The sequence below is a fragment of the Panthera onca genome, chromosome B2 (genome assembly GCF_046562875.1).
Source record: "Panthera onca isolate mPanOnc1 chromosome B2, mPanOnc1 haplotype 2, whole genome shotgun sequence".
In the NCBI taxonomy this organism is placed as follows: domain Eukaryota; kingdom Metazoa; phylum Chordata; class Mammalia; order Carnivora; family Felidae; genus Panthera; species Panthera onca.
Window position 1 is genome coordinate 107,135,596 of NC_138343.1, and position 22,104 is coordinate 107,157,699.

The 22,104-nt window shown below is 38.5% G+C and overlaps 1 protein-coding gene across 1 annotated transcript in view; it reads right to left on the bottom strand.

Annotated features, from left to right (window-relative positions):
- MAN1A1 (mannosidase alpha class 1A member 1) overlaps window positions 1-22,104 on the bottom strand; it is a 162,225-nt gene that overhangs the window by 138,640 nt on the left and 1,481 nt on the right. The gene's annotated exons all lie outside the window — the stretch shown is intronic.

The window sequence follows — 22,104 nt, forward strand, 5'->3', positions numbered from 1 at the left end:
GATACAGAAACTTAGGCATTCTTCCACATTTCACTAGTAAAGCTAATAGTTTTGCTATAATGAAGTAGCAAAGTAAAGCTAAGAGTTTTTCCAAAATGTCTTCAGCACAAGACTTTAAATAATGAAGTGGCAAAATAAGATTTGGGTAATAGTCATTTCAAAATTGAAGGGGGGCTTTAACTAGTTTTCAACTATTATGTAGCTTGATTTTTAACACAGTGCTCAAGGGTGTAACCAAGTCTACAGTGAGGTAGCTGCGGACAGATAAGGGTCTCTATTCTAACAGCCTGAGATCATAGGAAACAAGCTGGACTTTGTCCAAACCCTTGAAAGATGCCAATTATACTTAAACCGAATTCCTCTTAATCATGAAGTCTGTGAAGAAGTAGTTATCACTGTTCCACCACTTCTAGAAAGTGCCACAAAAATGAACCTGTGAAGTTTAACAAAAGACCACATTAAAAAATGTAATTCTGTTGTTATCTGTTTTTCCCAGTTTCTAGCCCTGATGACAAAGTATGGCCGATATGGTTTGTACGGAAAATGTTTTGTTTGCTCCTTTTAAATGAAGTGCCTGGGTGTTTCTCTTTGTACCTGTAGATTCAAAGTTGTAATATAATGACCCAAAAAAGGATGGAGTAGATGTCATCCTCACTTCAGCAAATACTTCCTTTTTGCTGACATTTGTAAAAACCAAGAATTTGTTAGCTAGAAGAAAAATATATTTCCATTATAACATGATCACAATCATGTATTTTACCAATACTTAGCAACTGTCTCACGTAACATGAAATCCATTATTAAGTATTTTTGAGTACCTAATTGGTGCTCAGCATGTCAGTTTCCTTCTGCTTTAGCCACAACAATTCAGATCTGCAAGCTACTGCTGTGTTTGTGTCTTGTGGTTATGTTTCTCCAGGTACAAAACACAGTGGAAGATATGGGAATGTACCCAGATTCTTTTCTTTCCCTCCCAGGATGTCAGGCTAATCAGCTCTCTGTACCCAGTGGTAATTCAGGTATTGATGACTAACTGACCCAAGCATCAGAAGAACAAATTCTGAGACAAATGGATAGTGAGAAAGACAACTCAATTAGTTAAACTTGAGACCGAGGTGACAGGGGAGAGGGATGATAGCGAGAAAAAAGTAATTGGAGAATATTCTAAGTCATTACTTATGTATAAGAAGGGAATGGGAGGGAATGAAAACAGCAAATACACAAGCCTTATATAATAGAAATAAAAATGACACTGGTAAAATCATTTAGGGTTTCCAAACAATACACTACAATAAAGGTAAATTCAAAATAGGTAACTACAATGGGTACTTATCTTGCCTATTACTGAGTTTCAATGTAAATTGCAACAGCAAATTCCCAAACTCAAATAATTTCCTTCCTAAGACCTCCAGAAGAAAGCTCACTGGAAAATTAGGAAATGAAGAAAATTAAAAATTTCACTCAATTTTTCACAGGAACCGAGTATTTCTAACCCCTAATTGTGTATTGTAGGGGTTAAGCACACCCTTGTAGAATCTGTTACATATAAAAATAGATACACAAAGGTTTGTCTTTTTAACACCAGAAAATGTTTTCTCTATTTTGCTGTAAACCCAGAGCCCCATGTCTGTCAGGCATGAGTATCTTCAGTGTTAAAAGTCACTAATTAAACGTGATTATCTTATTTGCAAATGAAGTTGCTACTAAAACCATAAAAGGGCACTGATTTAAAACATGGTTTCTTAACCTCAGCACTGTTGACATTTTGGGTAGATAATTCTTTGCTGTAGGAGTTGTCCTGTGCTCTGCTGGAAGTTTATCAGTATCCCTAGTCTCTACCCATCAGATGCTCTGTAGCACATATCCCCAGATGCGATAGCCAATATCTCCAGACATTGCCAACTGTCTCCTGGCAAAGGCTGCGGGAGGGCAAAATAGCCCCAGTTGAGAAACAATGGTTGAAACAAATGGTTAAATTAAAATAATCATCCTAATACTTTTTTAGCACTATGAACTAGGCACAATTCAACTTAATCCTCAATAACAATTCTTCTGAGGTAGAGCCTATTTTAACCCCTATTTTGCAGATGAGGAAACTGAAGTACAGAAAGGTGAAGTTACTGCCCAAGGTCACTGGACACATAAGTGGCAGAGAGGGAAGTCAAACCTAAGCAGTCTGGCTCCTAATTTCCACATGATAGCTGCGATGACATAGGGAGAACAAACACAACTTACAATTATTTCTCATTCAAGATTTTTAGTAGTCTTATAATATCGGACACCTTACATACCCCTAGTGAGTTCAGAACAGTGATTGGTAAAACAGGAACAATAATGAGATAAAATAAGATAATTTATCAAAAGCAGTTAGGAAAGCCTCAAAACAAAAGTTCTAAGAATAATGAATAGAATATTCTTATTTATTCACACTCTTTACATGTGGATGTATCTTTGGTGTCTCTTCCCTGTTTATATGCATATAGCAATTAGAATCGGTTACACAGAGAAACTACTATAAAACGCTGCTTCTGCTTTGGGTTATCCCTACCAGTAACCTGAAGCACGAAGTACCTCCTGGGTAACAGCCTGATTGGTCGATCATAAACCATAGCAACAGGCCACACGATTCGCCAGTGGCTGTTGAGTAGCTCTTGTATATGGGCTGCACCAGTTTTCCCAGACCGCACACACATAGTATCCACAAGTAGTAGGTAGAAATCCCCCCAAAGATGTCCGCTCCCTAATCTAGGTACCTGTGAAATGTAATTTTACAAGGCAAAAGGACAGATGTTTACAGATGTAACGAAAGTTACACCTAATTATCCAAGGACAGGTAAGGTAACCTTAAGACACAGAGAGAAGCCTGGATTATCAAGGTGGAGCCAATCTACTTACCTGAGGCCTTGAAAACAGACAATGTTCTTTAGCTGAGGCAGAAGAGAGGCAGAAGGGAGAGTGAGAGATTTAGCTGAGCAGCACTCAGTGAGGTGTTGTCAGTTTGAAAATGGGAGAGGCACTGTGAACATGAATACAGGCAGCCTTGAAGAGCTGAGAGGCTCCCAGCTAACAGCCAGTAAGGGCACTGGGACCTCAGCCCTGCTGTTGCAAGGAACTGAATTTTGTCAACAAGCTGAATGAACCTCTAAGTGGATTCTCAACCAGAGCCTCCAGGTAAGAGACCAGGCCACCCAGTGCAGAGACATCAAAGAAGCCCACTCACGCTGACCTAAGGAACTGTGAGACATTAATTTTATATAGTTTTCAGCTTCTACGTTTGTGTAATTTGTTACAGCAACTACAGAAAACTAACAGAGCATGCAACATGCCTGAACAAGGAAGAACAGTAACTTACCCACTGCCACAGCATAAATTACCAAGTGGCAGACAAAGATTCAGAAACCCAGTCTTTCAATCCCCAAACTATTTCTTTAAATAATAAATATCTGCACCATCCTGGAAGCAAATGGTTTTGCATCCATTTACTCGCAGGCTCCTCACAACAGCCATGAAAGCATTTTACAGATGAGAAAGGCTCAAAGACATTGTGTACTTACACAGGGTTAGACTGTTAATAAGTGACAAAGCCATGAGATCTTTTATCTCTTTGCCTTTGCATGTGCTGCCTTTAACAGTGAATGTGTAGTAAATATAAAGGATTAAACAAAGCAAGCCATAAAAGCACTGAAAGACAAATGATTTTCTGCTGAAGGGAAACAGGTAAGAATTTGTGGAACTAATAAGATTTAAGTTGGGTCTGGATGGACAGGTAGAATTTCCAAAGAATGCTAAGACCTGATCTTTTTTTTAGAAACGTGGAATCAAATTCGTGTGTGTGTGTGTGTGTGTGTGTGTGTGTGTGTGTGTGTGTGAATTGGCCACCATTAAGGTTAAAATATTTGAACTTTATCCCATTATGAAGCAGCACTATGAGAGGCTGTTAAATAGAGAACATCTCTGGGCAGGTATGTTTGATTCATGAACTAGTGTTTTGCAGGCATGTTTGTATCATAGTTAGTGGAACAACATGAAAATGCTGGTAAACTGTCATTTCAAGGAGGCAGAATTTTCTGTAGTGAATATATACAGCAGAACCCCAGACAATCCGCCTCTAACAAGTAGTCCCATGACAAAGGAACCTCCAATAAAAGAAAAGCAGCTGGATGCAGCAGAGATGGAGGGAGACCTCTGTGTATCCAGGCAACCCTGTCTTCTCCAACACTCAAGGGGCTCCGTGTCATGGCTATATTGGTATTAAAAATCAATACTCTACCACTTGGCCATAGTGGATTAGACACCTAACTACAGCTGGGTCAGATTCTCCATTCTGGTAATTTAGAATTTAGTCTCTGAGACACTTTTTTGGAATATTAGTACTTTAACTCATTGGCCATGGAAACTAAAGAAAGCGTTTGTTTGCAGAGGAAAGAATAAAACAGATATGTCTACAGACAAAAGATCAAGTAACCCAGGATAAGAAACTAGAGGCATAGCAGTCTTGGTTCCAGATCCCTTGATAGTTCTAGGCCCTGTAGCATCTTGCTGCACTTCTTGACTTGAATCCATGACATAATCTCTCTTATCTTGCAATAAATATCCCTACCCACTTTCTTTAACCTGAGTGGATTTATATTCTTAAAAAAAAAAAATGATCCTTGCATCAAATTCTCAAAACAAAACAAAACAAAACAAACAAACAAAACTTGGGAAAACCCCAAGACTACGTCAATCTACTTGTCTGCCTTCTTCAACTATGTCAGAGTGGCTGAATCCTGCTAAAGAAGAACCAAACAAGTGAGCAGATGGAGCCATCACAAATCCACGGCCGCCAGCCCCAAATGTGTGCTTGGCAGTGCCCAGCAAGCTGACTGTTTCTGTACTTAATGTTTGCACTGCCCCTAGTCATCTTGCAGCTACCATCCCACCCCTCCAGTTCCAACCACTTTGGCCTTCTTGGAAGAAAGGTCTCTGTACTTCCTTCCCTCCCCTGCACTACGGATTCCACTCCAAATACACCACTGAATATGTTCTAGTAGGGATCTATTTCTGCCTGCTTGTTACCAAATCTGCAGGCCAATTCTTAGTCCTTATCTTGTTTCTCAGCATCATTTGACACTGCTGACACTCACTACTTAAAATGTTAAATATCCAAAAATGCCCAGGGTGCCATATTCTGCTAGTTTTCTTTCTGTGCTTCTGATGGCTCCTTCTCTGGTGTCTCTTACCCTGTGCATCCCTTAAATGTTGATGTTCCTCAGGCCTTAGGTCTTGAACTCTCGTAGTAGGATACCGTATCCCTGAGAGAGCTTATCTACTTCTGCAGCTTGATGGTCTTAAGATTGGTATCTCTAGTTCAGTCCTGTCTTTGCAGTGCTTGCTCTTTATTTCCAATTGCCTGTGAGAGACCTTCTACACTTGGACATCTTTCTCATTTAATGCAAAGCACGCCAAACCAAATCCATCATGCCTCTCCATTCCTCTACTTTGCCTAGGTCCCCACCATTACCCCATGCACAAAAACCAGGAACCCAAGGACTGTCTTTGATTCTACTTCCTTCATCTGTCTCCGTGTAAGTGTTCACAAAGTTCTGTAAATGTTATCTTTTAAATATCTCAACAATCTGTCCACTTTGGCTATCCCCACTGCCCCCATGTTAAACAAGCCATCATCACCTCTCACCTGGATTACTGCAAAGCCCAACACGTCCCTGACTCCAACCTTATCCCAAAATACAAATTTGAGATTATTTCCTCAATTTAAAACCCTTTCATTGCTCCCAGAGATCTCAAGATAAAGTCCACACACCTTGTGAGATCCCTTCTCTGCTTTACTTCTCTGGCTTATTTATTAGCACTGGCTTCTCAATTGTTGGTTCATTGCTCATTTAGCTGGTTCAGTTTTTGGCTTACCCTCGGGGCCTTCACACAGGCCTCTCCCTATTCTGTGCCCCCTTCCTCCTGCTCTTCAAGTGGCTAATCTCTACTCACCTCTAATGCTCTACTACTTTTAGAAAGTATTCCTGAAACTCCTAAACCTGAGCTAATGGTCCCTATCACACTCCCCCACTGCACCCCAAACTTCCCCTACTGGAACACTTATCACACTTCTCCTCCCTATCCTTGTGGATTCCAGATTGGCACTGGTCTCATATACCTTGCTTACTGTTGTCTCTCCAGTGCTCTGTACAAGGAAGTACTCCCAAATATTTCTGGAAAGAGCACTGTTGGAAATGTTTCTTCATTTGGCTTATTTTAGAAAATTAATATTAAAGTTGTTTTTTAAAAACATTTGGATATGAATGATTACTGTACTGCTCCACCTGAATATACTTTAGAAGGAGTTATACTGTCCAATGTATCATCATCGAGGACCAATTAAACATGCTTTGTTGTTACTTCTATGTAAAATCTGAGCGTCAAGTCAGTAACGATGCTTACTTTGACTCAAATCTTTTTTGGTAATATACCTCATCATGAATTTTAAAATTAATATTTCACTTGTGTTACTATGGTCATACTTTATGAAATGTCTCCCTTAAAAATTAAATAATTGCAAGATTATTCATTCTAAAATTTAGGAGTCATAGTTGCCCCAAGACTAAGGGGAGAAAAGGAAGCAACTTTTTTTTTAAATTTACTTTGAGAAAGAGAGAGAGAGAGAGAGAGAGAGAGAGAGAGAGTGTGTGTGTGTGTGTGTGTGTGTGTGTGTGTGTGCAGGGGAGGGGCAGAGAGATAGGGAGAGAGACAATCCCAAGCAGTCTGCACACTGACAGTGTGGGGCTCAAATTCATGAACTGTAACATCATGACCCGAGCTGAAATCTACAGTCCAATGAACCCACATGCCCCAGAAAGGAAGCAAATTTAGACTTTTTTCAGAGACTGTCCTCTTTCTCTCCATTTTGACTTAAACAACTTTCCAGGACTTCCAATTATTTTCATTAATGCTTAACGTATAATTTGAGATAATTATATACATACACATAATCATGTATACATTATGTATAAACATATCATTAAGGTGTATATGCTTACATTAATATACACTAATAAACATGTGCTGAATGTGGACCACAATATCATTAAGAGAAGCCTTTGCAAACAAACTGATCATGGGTTTTACTTTCAGAATTAAGTCTAAAAACAAGACACAACAGCACAAACAAACTGAAAACTAAAATGAAAACAAACAAAAACAAAAACCCAGCAGGTTGTTTGCCACAAGCTGAGATGGAATATCAACCCTCATGCTCCTGTTTCCCCCTTACTTCTCAGGCAAAGGAGTGACTCCAGTGACTCCCAGTTCCTTAGTCAAAACAGGTAAGATCCTCAAGGACGCCAAGGCAAGGGGAGGGGGGTGCATTCACCAGGAGTGAATGCAGTCTTGGGAAGATTTGTGCCAGGGCCAGATAGAGCCAATGTCAAATCCCAGGTGAGCCACCCAGAAGCTCTGTAACCCCAGGCAATTTTCACCAATTGACCCTTCTTGACCCCAATTTCTTATGTGTAAAATGGGGAAAATAAGACTGAAGTCACAGGGCTGTTCTGAGAATTAAGCAAGTTTATGTATGTAAAGTGGTTAGCACAGTGCCTAATAAGAAGTAAACACTCAACAATGGTATGCTATAATTACTTTCATATTTCTCATCCCTCTAGAATTAAAATTACAGATAAAAGAGACAAAATCCATACAAAGATGAGACTGTAAAAATCTAGTTATTCGTTGTTTTAATTATCTATAGATCAAGCTACAGAGAAAATCACTTAAAGGGGCTATTCTCAGAACAAGAAGAATAACATGCATTCTATTGGGAGAAAGAAGGAAGCATGTTATAGAGTGTAACTGAGAAAGTATATTTTTTTATTAAATGTGTGGTCCTAACTGCTACCTCTGTTTTAAACCTAGAGAAAAAGAGAAAATTAATGGCTATTGTTGTTGTTGTTCATAAATTAAATATATCTGCAAATTAATAGCTGAAGTTTAAGAGTCATTTAAGGAATAAATGCGTTATCTCAAATATTCAGGCAAAATTCTGTTTAAGAAAGAAACAGCTAATGGGGGGCTTCTTATATAATGATGGAAAACTCTAGAATGCATTATATACAGACATTCTCTTTTATGATCACTAATGTGTTCTGTGCCTCTGGGGTTTGTGAAGACCGGGTACTCCAGAGTGAAGTACAAGAGCAGTGGTCTCACCTAGAGATGGAAGAGGGATTTCCCTCCTTACCAGTTTAGTTTACCACCTTCAAATCAGCTCTTGAAAGTGCTGACTGCAAAAATCCCCCAGTGCTTTGGAAAGCCCTAACAACCCTATGGTGATGATGCCTAAGATTTTGACTCAGTCAAAGGCATTCCTTCCTGAGACAGCCTTCCAGCAATTCCACTGAGACCCAAAGGCCCACAGATACACCAACCAGTCATGTAACTAGACAGCTTTCTCCATAAGGAATTCTAAAACCTTGCAGCAAGTGCCCCACAGGTCAGGGAAAAGGTGATCTACCAGTGCTAATGTCTGGAATTCACCTCTTAAACTTCCAGGAAAGCAAGAGTCCCCGCTGATAACATAGTCCCTTCTTGATGATTAAGGTGACTAGTTAACATCCCACTTCTGCTACTGTTATCTACCTTTGTGTCATTAGCACCACCTCTCTGTGAGAGAAAACACAAAAGGATGAAAGATGACTAATAGCATGGGTTAAAAAGTATGAAAAAAAAGGGGTGCCTGGGTGGCTCAGTTGGCTAAGCGTACGACTTCGCCTCAGGTCATGATCTCATGGTTCATGGGTTCTAGCCCTACTTGGGGCTCTGTGCTGACAGCTCCAAGCTTGGAGCCTGTTTAGGATTCTGTGTCTCCCTCTCTCTCTGCCCCTCCCTCACTCGTGCTATCTCTCTTTCTCTCTCTCTCAAAACTAAATGAACACTAAAAAAGTATGAAAGAAAAAAAATATAGCTAAATTAAGCTAAACTAATTCAGCTAAAATTAATAGTTAATTATCTACGGCATATTCAGCTCTAAAATTCTAAACCTCTATTACAACATCAAAGACAAGTTAGAGGAATTAGGTCAGAGCTTTTACTTATCAAGAATACATACGTTTTCCTAATGAGAAATCCATAGTCAGTTAACTCAAACCTGGTAATATAGTTTGTTAAAACTTCTAGTCCCCAAAGAAGTCCCTTCAAAATGCCTAAATTCTAGTGCCTTTACTTTATGAAAACCTAGAGTGTAATTCTACAGATCACAGGTGGGTGGAGAACTACAACCACAGAAGCAACTACACTGAATCCCAGATTTACAGGCATATTCTAATGGAACTACATTAAAGAAGCATCAAGAAAGAAATAGATGCACAGCATCTCCCCCAAGGGCAACTTTTTGTATTTTAGTTCATCACACTATGCTATATCTTGGAATAGGACTCTCTCCTATTTATAAAATTATTGTCTATTCAATTTCAATCAACTTTAGAAACACTGTCAAGGCATAGAAAATGCAAGATTCTTTTGAATTTAGCTTTTCCTATTTCCTTACCACCAATGTCAGTCAAGTAGATTTAAAATTCTAAGACCGAAACAAATAGATTGGGAGCGGGGCGTTAAAAAAACAAACAAACAAACAAAAAAAAACAGCTAGAAAAAAGGAGACTAAAACATAAGGTCAGCAAAGAATACCTTTAGCTCTCTACACTAATCAGTTTTAATCAAATAAATCCTACTTTGAAATCTAATGTGACATGACTTAAAAATTAAAATAATACCCATAAGTCAAAAACCCTCTATTATTTTAGGTTGAATCATAAGAACTTATGTCTTGTTTCTTAGGTTAAGATTAAATTCAGTTAAAATGTTCTTCAGAAAGCCTTGAAGATTATAATGTTCCAATAAAAGGAAGTAAACTTTTAGAACATTAGTGATGTTCTGTTTCCAAATCTAATCCTCCAGGCATAAGCTACAAAGTTAATAAAGAGCAGATTAAAACCAACCAAGAACAAATTATTAGTTCCGTTTTCCATTTCACTCTTCAATTCTTGTTTTAAATGCACTAGGAATCTCAGCCGCAGACGTGGTTAAAGCTGCAGCGGCTCTAATAATCAGCGGATCTTATCACAAAGGGTGTAGATACTTCCTAAATGAAAGCACCATATGCCTAATTATTGAGCTAAATTTATACATGTAGCTATCTCTGAATGAAACATTTTCAGCCTTGCAGCTCACAAAATATTTCTTTTCATGCCTTTAAGGTATTTCTCCAGATTTCATTCTCCCCTGCTTTTTTTCTCCTCCGTCAGTTTGAGCATTGTGTGACATACCAGGCCAGGAAGCTAGAGGTAAGTGGACACTGATAAACAGTCACCCCCTCTATGGTCTCCCCAAGGATGAACATCACTTCTGTGAGATAACAATTGAAACAAGGCAAAACAATGCTTACTTTCCTGTCACAGGAAGCAGGAATTTTGGCAACAACAACAAAGTACAGAGGTAACGGCAGAAAATACAAGTGAACTAGCATTGGTTAGTTCAACAATACTGCGGCCAAAGCTTCCCCTTCTTTCCTGGAAATGACTTCTCGAATCCACTTACTTACCGACAATCCCTTTCTTAACAAAAGTCCAAGCTTACTACTCCAACCAATCCCTAGTTACTGACAAATAAAATACTATAAATACTAATAATGAATGCTATGTGTCAGGTATTACATGGAGAGATTCACATACATTTTCTACTTTAATTCTCACAAGGACTCTGCACAAGAGAAATGTTAGCCCCATTTCACGGGTGTAGAAAGGGAGGCTCAGAAGGGATTCTGCTCTGCCACAGTGCTTCACTGTCTGACTAGAATTTTGGTGATAGACTTGAATTGTTTCTCAATTTGGTTACATTTAAGACAAATTTCTTTCCATTGTTAATTCTGGACCACGAACCGATGGAATAGAAAAAGGTCTCTTCATACTCAGGGGGTCTAACATCTAGTTGGAAGATAACATATATGCTCATGAATTAGCAACCCACAGGGCAAAGACAGAGATAACAAATGCCATGGGAATTTGGAGAAGGGAAGAGCAGCAAAGGCTGGGAATGTGAGAAAGGGCTTCATGGGGAACATGGGGAAAGTAAGAGGACGTGCTAACTGAGAGGAATAAACTAAACAAGGCAAAACAAATGTTTTGGAGACAGTAACTATGCAAGTTTAGCTAAGGCAGTTTAGTTTAGTTTAACTAAAGCTAAAGTCTCTCCCAATTTAAGAGCTATGTATGATTCAAGAAGCAGAGCCCGATTTATAGAAGACTATGAATGCCAGCCCAAGGAATGGAGACTTCCTCCTAGAGCAATATTTTTCACACTCTAGTCACTTGGCCAGTGGTATCAGCATCAACCAGGAGCATGCTAAAAATGCAAATTCTAGGGCCTACTCAGATCTACTGAATCAGAAATTCTGGGGGCAGAGCCCAGCAATCTGTGTTAATTTGTCCTCCAAAGGATTCTGAGGCTGGCTAAAGTTTGAATTGTTACTCCACAGGAAATAGAGACCCACTAAAACCTCTGAGATAGGTGACTTAAGAGAAGTGATGTTTTAGGAAAATTCATCTAATAGTGAGCTGCAGAATGAATTAGAAAAGGGACCATTTGCAAATTCATAAAGTTCACAGAGCTTCTACCGTGCAATTATTTATATGAGATGGCCCTTTTCAGGAGCTACAAAATATTAAATTGGAAAACAGGAGACCAAGGTTCTTTTGCAAAATATCACACCTTCTTACAGAGAAATTTTTATTAAATTCTAATTTCTCTAGTGGAAAATAACCCCTAACCTATTACTTTTCATTTCAGGGTGGTACTGTAAACATTACTTATAAAAACATCATTGTCTCAAAAATATTTGCTGGCAGGAGTGGCAGGAAGGGGGACACCCAAACCAACTTTAATTAGGTGTCTCATGTATAAAATTGAAATCTAAGAAAAATGACAACTCTTCATAAATGTAGTCCACAACTCTAGATAATAATGAATAGAAATGAATGAGGACCCTACCTAATTTAAAAGTCACACACCTGAAAAATAAAATAGTGAATGTAAACATAAAGCAGACTAACTTTTAAACAAACACAAACTTTTATATTCAATTAAGTGTTGACTTCCAAAAATATCTCACAAGTATCTACATTGATTTCAGCACTGTTACATCCGGTCAAAAGGTTTTTTATGAAAAATCTTCACAGCCAGTTTATGAATCATATAAGAAAATGAATACAGGTTTTCGTTTTATAAATGATTGTGAAAAAAACTTTAAAATGGTTAAAGGTATTTCCTACATTGATTAATTTCTATTCACTAGATCTGATTATGAATGACTTTTGACTGTTAAAAAGTATCAAGCTTTCCCTCAAAAGACAATGGCTTGTAGCCTATGATGATTCATAGAAGGGGCTTCAAAGATGAGTGGACACCATTTTTGGATTATGTGATTACATAAAGTGGGGGTAGAGGCGCCTGGGTGGCTCAGTCAGTAAAGCATCCGACTTCGGCTCAGGTCATGATCTCACGGTTTGTGAGTTCAAGCCCAGAGCCTGGAGCCTGCTTCGGATCCTGTGTCTCCTTCTCCCTCTGCCCCTCCCCCGCTTGTGCTCTGTCTCTCAAAAATAAATAAATGTAAAAAAAAAAAATTAAAGTGGGGGTAGGTGTGTCACACTTGAGTAACTCCTCTTGGTATGTTTGCTTAAATAAGCACATTCATTCAACAAATATTTACGGAGTCCTATTATGGGCAAGGCCCAGAGTTAGCTGACCCATTAGGTACATAAGGGGGAAGCTCTGTCCCGCTCTCAACATGTTAGTCCTGGAACCAATTCACAACAATGAAGAGCCAACATCACAGTTCTCTTGGAGTAAGAGAAAGTACTTCTAACCTATGCTATGGCTTTATCTTATTATTGATAGACCACTTACTAAATCATAATTTTTATTCACCCTAACTGCTAAAACAGCTTAAAGCAGTAGTTAATAAATCATCTTCATTTTTTATGCTCCTTAAATTGCCCACCCCACCCAGCTTCCTTTTTGTTGCTTTTTTTAAGCTAATAAGTTCTTCATCACATATCCAAAGTTAAGTAATCCCTAGGAGGATTAAATAATGAAGACTAACCAAAATGTTTAATATGAGTAAATATACACAATGTATTAAATACACGCCAATTACTAAGTAGAGGTCCTTTTACACTTAATAAGAATGCCTTATAAAATTGCTGACTCGGGCTAATAACTCCTGAGGACACAGTATGGACTGTTGAAACATTTCTAATTATGAGATGAAAACCTGTAGTTGACTAGATACATCATAACATTCAACACTGCTAGTTGACTACAAAAATAACATGTCTCGGAGAACAGCATCCTAAACATTCTAAAATTACTATCATCTTAAACCACAATTTATAAAAATAATATAGTACATTTATGTCAATCGTTATTCACCATGTTAACGCAGTCTCAGAGCCAAATTGAAACAGTTCTGGTGTTTGGCAGACTTTTATGAATTAACCAAGGTCAGAGTAAAAATACATCTTGAAATGTGCAGCTCCTCACTATCTTAAAAACGCATGACTAAAAGCACGTTATTTGAAGGAGTAGCAAAAAACAAAAAGCCCAAATTTCATAAGCAAATCATGCTTTTCTTGCACTCTCAAAATACCTTACGCAAAATGCATATTTATCATATTTAAAACATTAAATACCTGTAAAATAAATAACATAATTTTTCTTCTGTAAGAAATCAGCTTTGTTAAGACTTGCCATTTTCTGGCATCACTAAAATCACTTCTGAAATTCTGTTTGGACTATTTTTGATCTTCAACTATAATCTTAAAATATTAAGAAACCATCCTGATGATTCTAGAAGGAGAAGGATGTCTCCTTCCTTCCCCAGATCTTTAAAGAGGCCAATACTTTCCTCAAATATCTGATGCAAAAGCCCAACTAGAACTTAACAATGAAGGTCAGCTGATGGAAGCTGGCTGGGTCTTAGCTGCGGAAAAGCAGACTGTTCCAAGGTTCTTGGTAAGTACCCCTATCGATAAAGAATACTTTTTTATTCTAAGGGTCCAACTCAGGGAGGAAGCAAATATTATTGTAAGTTTTTTTGTATGTTTTGTTTTTTGTTTTTTTAAATAAAATGCTGTCTATCACCTTATAGGACCTTGCCTCCTTTGGGAGCCCATGTCTAACCAGCCAGCTTGTTAGATCCACCTTCTTTGATGGACACCCCACTCCTTGGGCTTCCAGGCTTTGTTTGCCTTTTCCCTAAATCCTGCCCTTTAATAACTTCCTTGTTCTATCCAACTCACAATGAGGAAATGCAACTAGTCAACCAACACAGAAGAAATTGTTGCTCAAAGGAACGCAAATTAAATATACAAGATACTGTTTCATCACCTATGAAATTTATAAAGATTCAATAGACTACAATCACTATATTACAAGTGGAAGCATAAATTCTTTTCGGAAAATAGCCCTCAAAATGTACTATGATCCCTTGATCCATTCATTTCCTCTTCTAGGAATTCAAGGGGAAATCCTACTTATGGGGGGTTAGAGCAATAAAAAATGATATGGAAACTTAATGGACAAAGGTGTTTATCTCGGCATTTTTTATATGAAAATAAAAACTGGAAATAATCTAAATGTTCAGATCCAAGGGAATGGTTAAACAAACTATGATACTTCAATTACATATATTATATTATCATAAAATGACACAGTTATAACTGTGGGGGAAAAACCCTATATGTTGGGGTGAAGTAGTGTTGATATTACCTGTGACTAAATGATAGGACTGTGGAGGATATTTTTTTTCCTTTTTCTGTTCCTGTGTACTTCTAAATGTTCTCCCCACCACCACCCACCCCTGGCCAGCATTAGTTTGCAATGAAATAAGACAATGAAAGATATTTCCTTCTTCTACAAACCTATTCTCGTCCTTGCTAAGACAAATCTCAAAGTATAATAATTTCTGCTGGGCAACTTGAGTGATATACTTTTAACAGCGGCCTTTAAGAAGCAATACATCTATGAAAGGGAGGCACTGATGGCAAAATTTCAGGCAGCTGGGAATGAGATTTTGAGACTGGGAACACACCCCTGCGCTTCCTTAATCATTCCACAGGGCTGTCCTTTAGCCTTATACCCTGACAGAGAGTCAGTGAGGAAACACACACTTTACACAGTTCCAGCACATACTGTTGTGAAAGGGGAACTAGGGTCAGACAATCATGCCCAAACATCAGCTCAGGGAATTTGGACATGGCTACCCCCAGCAGGGATCATGAGCCCTGACCCCCTGTCTCTGGACCTTCTGGACCCTTAGAAAAATCAAGTGCTCCTCATAGGACTTTGAAAAGACCATTCAGTGAGAAAGGACTTGGTAGATAGATTCCAGCAATAGCTCATGGTCTTTGCACAGCTTAAGTTCCCTCTGCATCAGTTCACAGACTGTTTACATGCCTCTTGGCCACACCCTTCCTCATAAACGCACACCCTCGGCAAACAGGTATCCCTGCTAGTCTGTAGCAAAGAGGGTGTCAGCATATGGCATGCTGTTATTAGACCCCCCGGAGGAAGCTGGTGTGCTTCCTCATGTCCTCATCCCTCTCTTCCATGCCTCCTCTCACACCAAGTGCCCTCACCGAACTAAGGACTGGGGACAGGACAACCCAGTGGGGGACCCACATACCAAAGTGTGAAGAAGTGCAAAGGAAAGTTACTATAATATGGCCTGTCACTAAATGAACAGATGCAGAGCAAGAGTGATGGGAAAGCAGTGAGGCAAATCAGGAACTGGGCCTTTGATAAGCTTAAGAACCGGGACACAAATGGACTGAAAAAAGGACTTGATGGAGGCAGGCATTCTAGTTACAAAAGACAAGTGACTACAAAGGATAGCGGGCCTTTTAATTTTATTATCTCTGTTCTGGATTATCTGCTCGACTCCTAGGCATTAGTGTACCTAAAGCAACTGCCAGAGTATTCAAGATGGAAAGGAGGGCTGCGCCTTTTAAATGCTCTTAAGCCTAATCTCATCTAGTTTTCTTTCAAGTACCTAATGATCACAGAAGTCTGTCAGGACCCAGTGGGAGCAGGGCAGTGCTGCCCCCTTCTTTGGAGCAAAGGAATTAGTCAGCATTGCTTTCTCAGGCAATACCTTACCAAGCAAAGCTGTTCCTGTCCTTCTAGGATGGTCTCAGTGGGGCTTCTCACTGCTGGTCTGCCATTCGGGGCTGAGGAGGAGGGAGGGCCAGGCCAGCCAGCCTCCAAAACATATGATCTCATTAGAGTCAAAAAATCACCTGCGGAGTGGGGCCTTCAGGCTAAGATGCAGTTCCCAGCTCTGACTTTAGTGCACTGGGGGGAATTTCAGGAAGTCACAGCTCGCTGGGCCCTGTGTCTCATGGAAAATGAGTACTGGGTTTCAGGATCTCAGAGGTCTTTCTGGGCCAGAAACCCTAATAAATCTCAATTCATGGCTCTCAAAGAAGGGCAAAACCTTTGAGTTATAAAGTATAAATGCTTTATGTGAATTTTGATTGTTAGGGGATAGACTGAGCTCTGATTATAGCATTGATCATGATGAAGTAAATTTCTGTCAAGTCTAAAATAATTTTCTTCTCATTTCTTAAAAACATTCCTCCAAAGGTAAAACTGGTTAAAACACACTTAACTCAATCTATTTCAGGGAACAGTTTCAATGCCTAAGAGGTAACTCAAGGACTGTGATGGCTCTGAGAAGATGGCAGTTCAGCAATAAGCACATTTGACTATGAGAAAGAAACTAATTCTTTAAGAAATACTTGAAGTACAGAAGCTGAAGAAGTCTATCATTTTAAAGATACCTGAAGTTTTTTGGAATTCGGAAGGAATCTGAGAAAATCAGAGTTGACAGTAACACAGTAAAATCATAGCTGTCTGGAAAGATCATCTTGATGAACTGGAAATGTATCCTTTTAAGCACTAAACTTAATTTGAACTGTTTTTGGTAACTTTTTGAAACTTCATTATCCACTTCCTGATTTACTAAACAGTATGAAACAATGTAATCTTAGATTGACAGCTTTAGGTAGCGACTAATAACCATAATAATAGCAAGTGGCATTTATCATACACACACCGGGCACGCTGAATATCTTTCGAAGTGTTCAGTGTGGATGATCTCATTTGAGACCTCTGATCCAACAAAATGGGTGCCATTATGATCTTCATTTTACAAATGAGAAAAGTGAAGCTCAGAAAGATTAAACTGTAACTCCTTTAAGGTCAAAGAGCTGGAAATGGAAGAGATTCAGGTTCAGGTCATCTGCCTCCAGACCAGCCCTTCTCACCACCACAGCACTGCAAGTGGTTGGAGCAGGAACAGGCAAGGGCATCTGGAGACTCTTCAGGACCTATTTGGGTAAAGAGAACTGTGCTCCCACAATATAGAACCCATAGTGGTGTAATGTTTAAATGTATGTCTACTTTTTGAAAAATACAGTCCTGCAGGCCAGCTATCAATTCTTCTGTTACACATGATGCAATGTCAAAAGAATATGCACATTTATAGTTTGAAAGCACTCCCCCACACAGTCACACTTCTTTTCTCTAAGCTGTCTCTCTTCTCTTTTGCTTCCCCACCTCTCTTTGTAAAGAATGTCCAACTGAATGTTTACAAATGCCTCGGCTTCCCACAGATCTTTATAAAGAGAAAAAAATGTCACATCAAACTTTTCCTGAGTGGCTTTAAAAAGAAGAGGTCTTCTAAATCATGCCGCTAATAAGATTTAAAAAACAATGACTACAGTTCATGTAACTTAACTAATATAAACTCAGATTTATAATACTGCAGAATTGTGTTTTGTACTCATCCTACATTAAGGCCTTCAAATAATGAATATGGCCAGTCCATTTATACACTTCAGTGGCATTTGATTTAGGAGGCAAACCATGGTAAGACAGTGAGCATGTTGAGATAGGGCTTCTTCCACCCTCAACTCTAATGTGATTTCCAGAAGAATCTTTGCGTCTCAGTTTCATCTACTGTACAATGAATAAGCTGAGCTATCTTTAAGGATTCATACAGATGAATGAACACTTTATGGCTCAGAGAATATATTTACTTTTAAAAATCAGAGAGTTATCATTTTTACGGCATATTGTTAGTAACAGAAAAAAAAAATTTGCATAGTTTGCGTAAACGATCTTTAAACAGGTTTGGGAGTGGGGGTAAAGGGGTGGGGGCGTGGTTAGTTAGAGGTAGTTCAATTACTTAACACTAAACAAGAAAGTAGGCTAAGAACTGAGGGAAAAGTCATGACTTAGTTTCCCCAAAGAAAGAATCTCTTCCTTAAACTACCAAATGCTGGTTTCTCCTTTACCATGTAGATCTGCTTAGGGTCAAGCATTTCATACTATCTCTGGAGTCCACCAGGTAGATGCTCCTATTTGACCATTCAAAACTCATCTTTGACAAACACATACATTTTTATGGTTTTGTAGAACCATAAAGAACTTAAAAGGCCACAGGTTCTCTATTGGGCCAGAGGGTATAATCAGGTTCCAATGTAGTGCTGATCTACCCATGTATATTTGTCCCTCATCACTCATACTGGTCTGTGGGTATTCCTCTTCTCTGACATTGAGACACATGCTTTAAACCCTCCTTAATAAAGAATTTGTACTACCACAGTTTATGGAATAATTCAATACAAATATGTAAGCTCTCCACTGAAATCCAAAAATTCAGATGTCATACAAAGGCATATGTGAAATACTAAGATATATTTCTTAGGATGGTTTATTTTACCAGCTCACCGAAGACATACAGAAGCATTGACTTGAAAATGCACTTTTTAACCACTTTTCATACCCTTAACTAGGTTCTCAGGCCTAGTTTAAAGAGGAAGACAGAATACTCCTCTCAAATTATCAACAGCTTCCAGAAAATTAAGCTGAACGTAATTGATTATCCATTCACAGTCTTTTCTTGCTTTCATGTATTAATATTCAACAGTCAGCATCTACTCTAGTACTTAGACCATTGAAATTTGAATTTATTCATCTATTCATTATTTAAAGAGAAAAAAAAGATTTTATTAACATTCTATGACCTACCTGCTCTGGGGAAAGACCGAAGGGTGGGGAAATCTGGCATTTGCCCATTGTTAATATCAAGTGCGTTTCAGACCAGGATGAGCAGGATAGGTGAGGTAAACTGAGAGTATTTCAGTTCCTCTGGAGTCAGGTCTTCAAATTGTGACTTTTAGTATTATGCAAATATTATTTTCCACATCAGAACTACCCATACAAATAAACTGTAAAGCTGAGTTTCAAAATAAAAGTATTAGTCTGTCAAGGTAGATTATTCCTACATCTGATCTTTAATAAAAAGGGGTTAATCGTCAATAGCTGACTTATAGACTCAAGAACAACGTAAGACTAGACTAAGGCATAAAAATATGTATTTAACCATTAGCTATCAATATGAACATTTTCTTTAAACTTATGATCATATAAACAGGTCTGGAATAAAAAACTAAAGACTGCTTTGAGAAGCTTAGAGACAACTGTGACCCATGGCTAACCAGTCCTAAAGCCTTACCTGATAGACCCAAAGTTGACTGTCAGCCCCTTCACCTCTATCCCATTTAGGTTGGTGGAGATTCCAGCTGGAGATTCCAGTCTGAGAAAGGAGGAATCCCTCTGACAACTTAACTGTCTTCAGCCCCTATTACTCAAGGACTCTCCATAATTCCAATAGATGAAAAATGAAATTATTCATCCTCTAAATTAGGAATATGGCTCTAATCCTAAAGGACAGTGCAACTTCTTTGTATAGACTCAACAAAACAAAACAAAACAGGAAAAGAGCTTCCCGATTTAAAAAAAAAAAAAAAAAAAAAAAAAGGTCAAGGTAGAAGAGAAACTATTCTTCTAAAAATTCCATGGTGCTATTTTAACTTCTGTACTTCATTATTTTAACACTGCTTTTTACATTAAGCACAACCTGAGTACAATTTTAAAAAGATCAAACTCATGAAAATATGTATTATGTATTATAAAATTCAGGGAAATTCCAGAGTTGGTTTACAAAGTTGTTTTGGGGGGGGTATCTTGGTTTCAATTTTAAGTTTTACATCAAAGATTTACCATCCATCAAATTAGTATTGAACAGCATATAATTCCTTTTTGTAAAGGGTGCTAGGCAATATCCTATTTGAAATTATGGCTGTCTGCTCGTGGCACAAATTTGTTAAAAATTTACCAAAGTGCCAGTAACAATTGTGTTGAAAGTATAAAAACAGTATTCGCTGCCTTTAAACCAAATTTACAAAATAAATGTTTGGCTCAGAAATTATAGTCTATGCTCTCAACATATTAGACTTGCCTATACCTTCTAAATTTTAGCTATAAAACTGTTAGTACATTCAGGTGTGATAGAGAACCTAAGTATATAAAGAAAACTACAAAATACAGGAACAACAAAGATCAAAACCAAGGCAAAGATCCACTGGTCCATGACAAATGTCCACGGTGGTGCCAGAAACAGACTCTAAAAGTGTGAAGTTAAAGTGCAGGGTACTCACTCTATTCACAATGGATAACCACTCTTTCCCCTCTACACCTGAACAGTTTCAGAATGGCATGAGTTACTTTTTTTTTGGGGGGGGGGGGGAGTGGTTTACAAAGGAGCACATCTGCCTGAACTAATCTGATGAAAAACCATAATCCATTTCTTCCCATTAGCTTTTGACTAAACACTGAAGCTAATTATGTCAGCTTTTTTGGGTTTTCACAGCAACATGGAATTTTAAAGAACACATTTAGTTCCACCACTTTATGCAAGACTGGGCAGTTTCAAAACATCTAACTGCTAAGATGTTAGCACCACACAGACACAGAAGGCTACATAAATTTTCCTTATAAGGCTAATTAAGACTTTTTGATTTAGAGAGATAACATGGATCTAATACGGGAAGATACACATACTGTTAATATGCTGTCCTGAATTCCCACTGCTTCTGCTCTAAATGCACTTTTAATCACTATTGGTCAGTACCAATCGCTTTTTAACTTCCATGCATCTTTAGTATTTGAAATAATTTCTTTGGACAACTGTGATCTGCACTAAGTGGCAGCTCATAGGAATTTAAAGGCATGAAACATGTGAATTACACTGTTTTAAACCTAAGGGGAACGTAAACATACAGATTTGGGGTTAATTTACATACAGGTTTCATTTGGAGATTTTTAAGGAGGATGGGAGATGAAGAGGAGAGGGAAACTGGTGAGAAGTAGAGCTTTTTTCCCCCATTTTCCTGGTGTGGTAGCCCTGGCAGGATTGAAGGGCTTCCCAGAGAAGGGAATCTGCACGACAGAAGTTGTCCAGGTGCATAAAATCCTTTCCCTCAAGTCTGGGGTTCTATGCCTAAGGAAGAGTCCCAAAGTAGAAAGGCTGATGGGCTGTTGAAGGAAGCTACCTGCACAAAAGGAAGAAGGCACCCTCCTCGTGCCTAGGGTAAACTGAAAGGGATTCAAATCCACTTTAACTTGCTCAATTACAGCTTAACCAAATTCACCTGGTCTTATAGTTAAGGTCATAAATCCTGTGACAATCCAGCTGCCTCTGTTCTGTAGTCACTCACGCTAAATACCTCTTCACCAACTTGAAAATTCTGTTTATTCTCTGAAAATGGGGGAATGAGGATGCTTCCTTTCCTGATTACCCACCCAATATCAAAACACAAAATTTATTTTCAGAGACTGTGAAATTTTTTAAATGATAAAAATATTACTTCCCCTCATAATGCATTTTAGAATGATTTGGGATGAAATGCTTTTAATATGGTTCCTACAGCTCTTGGATTGTGTAAAAATCCAGGCGGGCATAGTTTTACACAGGGGAGTAGCCGTGGAAGGAAGCATGTCCACAAAGAGCCTGCTGACTGGTGACAGTGATGGGGCTTCAAGTCCTGACTTGGTCACTAACTGGTTCTGGGGCTTTTGGGCTTCTCAACTTTCATCTTTAAATTGACAGCCCTAAATGACTTTTAAGGTCCCCTTCAGCTTTAAGCCAGTGAAGTA